Source organism: Impatiens glandulifera, chromosome 6 (genome assembly GCF_907164915.1).
Source record: "Impatiens glandulifera chromosome 6, dImpGla2.1, whole genome shotgun sequence".
In the NCBI taxonomy this organism is placed as follows: Eukaryota; Viridiplantae; Streptophyta; class Magnoliopsida; order Ericales; family Balsaminaceae; genus Impatiens; species Impatiens glandulifera.
This window is the reverse complement of record NC_061867.1, coordinates 41,297,013-41,301,335: the sequence shown is the minus strand read 5'-3', so window position 1 is coordinate 41,301,335 and position 4,323 is coordinate 41,297,013.

Below are 4,323 nucleotides of genomic sequence, written 5' to 3'. Positions count from 1 at the left end.
AAAAGTGCTCATAGTGAGCCAAATTATATTTAAATTTATTTGTGATACAATGTAAAAAAATCTTAAATAGAGTATACTCATCAATTTTAACATCTAAGGATGATGTTTCACTAGTTGTTATTTGTATCTAAATCTTGTTAATTTTCAACAATAATATTATTTATTATTATTATTATTATTATACAATTCATTTTTTCTCTATTATCGTGCAGTTTATTGAATTTGTTTTATTAGGCTCTCAACTAAGAAAAAATAAAAGACCCAATTTGTATAAGTCATACTTAAAAAATGAAAGCTCATTTTGAGACTCGAAAACATGAGAATAATTTTTGGTTGCCCTAATTTTTTTCTAGAGTGAGAAACAAACAACTGATTTTTGTGTCTATTCTTTAGACATAAAGATAACACATTGAGAAGAAAAAAAGGAGATAAAATTGATTTTCATTCATTTAGTGCAGTCTTCGTCAAACTTACTATTAGAGGGTCAAACAATGTTCGTTTGGGTTGATATTTCGTCTGGAGGTTGGTAACTCATTCATCTACATTTTCAATGGTTGGATTAAGATTTAAATGTTTCTAAGTTGATTTTCTGGTAGGTTGAATTTGTTGTCTATTTTAATTTTATTATCTTTAATTATAAGACCAAAAGTGTGTATTCTTTTTTATTATGCCTCTATTCTTTTATGTGTGTTGTTGAAGGTTATTGAACCTCTTTGTAAGCTGAACATTTGATGATAGTAAAACTTGATTTTGGAAGTGTTGTCCCGTGCTTTTTTACTTTTTGATTTGAGGAGGTTTTCCATATAAAAATATCGTGTGGTATTGTGTCGTTTTTATTCCTGCCTTTTTTGTGGTTTATTTTCTCTTAAGGTTTTCATTCAAGTAGAGAATATTTATCATTGAAATTGTTGATTGCTTGAATTTCCAACACAGTGGTATCAGAGCTCAGTTAGCTTTTTAGGACTTGTTTGAAATATGGAGATAAACACAAATAGGATAATTTTGCTAAATGGTTCAAATTATCATATTTATAAAGGAGAGATAAAATATCTTTTATTTGTTAAGGTTTTGCACTTACTCGTATTTAGTAATGAGAAATATGCATCCAAATCTGATGAAGATTGATTATTTGAGCATTAACAGGTATATGATTTTATTCGTCAGTTTGTTGAAGAGAATGTTTACAACCACATCCAACATGAGACAAATGCACGATCTTTATGATACAAGCTTCAGAAGCTAATTAATTTGAGATATACAGATAATATATATATATATGGATGATCACTTAAATGACTTTCAAGGTATTCTTGATCAGATGTCAGGAATAGGAATCAACTTTGAAGATTATGTTCAAAGGCTTTGGTTACTAACCACTCAACCTGATTTGTGGAAAATATTTAAGGTTTCTCTTTGTAATTTTGTTGTTAATGGTGCAGTAACTCTACATATGACCAAAAGTGTTGTTTTAAATGAAGAGTTGATAAGAAAATCTCAGAAGTCTTCATCATAGTCATACATGTTAGTTACTGAACATAGGGGACGAAAGAATAACAGGAGTGGAAAAGATAACACAAGACCGAAGAATTGAATAAAATCTAGAGGAAAATATAAGTCTCTTGAATGTCACCATTGTGGTAAAAGGGGAATATCATGAAATATTGTTACATGCTCAAGAATGAAATTAACGAATCTAAGCAAAAGAAAGATGGTGGTAAAGATCGTATAACTATAACAACTTCAAATGATCTTGTCATTGTTCACAATGAGAGTGTGGTCAACCTTATCTTTAACGAGTCAAGTTGGGTGATTAACACTGGTGCTTCCTTACATGTGACGCCAAGGAAAATATTTTACATTCTATACTTCTGGTGATTTTAGAGTATTAAATATGGGTAATGATGACTCAAGTAAAGTTGTTGGTATTGGTGATGTTTGCTTAGACACCAAGAATGAGATCAAGTTGTTGTTAAAAAAATATTCAATATGCTCCAGATTTTGGGTTGAATTTTATTTTAAGAGCTCATTTGATTCTAGAAAATGGAAACTTTTGAAAGGCAACATGATTGTAGCTAGAGGAGATAAAAGTTCAAATTTGTATGTGATGTAAATGACAACAAACAATGATAGTGTGAATGTTATACAAAATAAAGATTCTTTTAAATTGTGGCACTTAAGACTTGGTCATATTAGTGACAAGGGACTGAATTCATTGATTAAGAAGAATGTTATTTCTGGTTTAAGTAAGACATATTTGAAGAAATATTCATATTGTCTAGTAGGAAAGAAAACTAAACTATTTTTCAAACATAATATTCCTTCAAGAAAGTCAGATCTCTTAGAGCTGATGCATTCAGATGTTTGTGGTATTTTGAAGGTATAAAATTTTAGTGGTGATCTTTATATTGTAATGTTTATTTATGATCACTCCATGAAGCTTTGGGTATATTTTTTGAAGACTAAAGATAAGTCTTCGCAAGTTTCAAGCTCTAATTTAAAGAAAGATCGGAAAGAAGATCAAGTGCATCCATAGTGATAATGGTGGTGAGTATTGTGGTCCCTTGATGCATATTGTAGACAGTATAAAATCTGACATCAGAAGACACCTCCAAACACTCCTCAATTGAATGACCTTGCAGAAAGAATGAACAAAACAATTGTTGAAAGAATTAAATATTTGCTTTTTGAAGCAAAATTGCCTCAAACGTTTTAGTGAGAAGCATTATACTCGGTGGTATATGTTATTAATCTGAGTTCGACAACAGTTTTGGATGGTGAAGTTCCAAATAAGGTTTGGACAAGTAGACATGTTTCTTATGATCATTTAAGAGTATTTGGATGCAGGTGTTCAATTCATATTTCTAAGCATGAAAGATCAAAATTGGATGTGAAGTGAGTGCATTTTTTTGGGGGTTATGACCAAGATGATTTTGATCATAGATTATACAACCCAGTTACAAAGAAGATAATCAAAAGTTGCAATGTCATCTTCTTTGAAAATGAAACTATTGAAGACATTGATAAAGCGAAAGACAGTGAGTTGAAAGGAAAAAGGTGAGTGGATTGATTTAAATCCATTTCAATTATCGCACTAATCTTGTTCAACAGAAAATCAGATGCAACATGATGATGCTCAATTTAATAATCAATATGAACATGAAGTTCACATCAAGAATGTTAGTCGTGAGCAAGATGAATTACTTACAATTCCAATTCGAAAATTAACAAGAAATCGAGAACCTTCCATGAAATATTCTCAAAATGAATATGTGTTGGTCATAGATGGGGGAAAGCCAACGTCATATGAAGAGGCTATGGATAGAGATTCAAAACAATAATGATTTGATGCTATGAAAGATAAGATGCAATCTCTACATGACAATCGAACATTTGAGTTGGTATAATTATCAAAAGATAAAAAAGTTTTGAAGAACATGTGGATATATAGATTGAAGCAAAATGAGAATTCTTCAACTCCATGGTTTAAAAATTGTTTGGTTGCCAAAGGTTTTAACCAAAGAAAGATAAATGACTTTGATGGAAAAAAATTCTTGTTGTTAAGATGACTTCGATTAGAAGTACTGTTTTGAGTTTTGTAGCTAGCCTTGATTTGGAGGTTGAACATATGAATGTCAATACATCTTTTTTACGGTGATTTAGAGTAAGAGATTTATATGGATCAATCCAATGGTTTTGAGGTCAAAGGTAAAGAGAATTTTGTTTCCAAGTTAAAGAAGAGTTTGTATTTTATTGCTTTATGTTGATGATATGATGATTGTTGGTCAAAGTGCTGAGAGAATTGACAAGTTAAAACAAGAGCTAGGGAGATCTTTTGTGATGAAAGATCTTGGATCAGCAAAGCAAATTCTTGGAATCAGAATCAGACGTGATAGAAAGATGAAGAAGTTGTGGTTGTATCAAGAAAGATACATTAAGAAAGTATTGTAAAGATTTAATATGGAGAATGCTAAGAGTGTTGTCACACCTCTAGTAACACATTTTAAATTGAATTCCAAACTTAGTTCTTCAAACGATGTTGAAAAGGAATATATGAATATTGTTCTTTATAGTTTTATCGTTGGTAATCTTATGTATGTTATGTTTAGCACAAGACCTAATTTAACTCACATTGTGTGTATTGTTAGTAGATTTCTTTCAAATCCAGGTAGTGAACATTGAGAAGCTGTGAAATGGATATTGATATATCTCCGAGGAACGTCAAATATGAGACTTTGTCTTGGAAGTGATAGTCCAAATTTGGTTGGTTATACCAATTTAGATATGATAGGTGATGTTGACTCAAGAAAATCCAGTTCAGGTTAC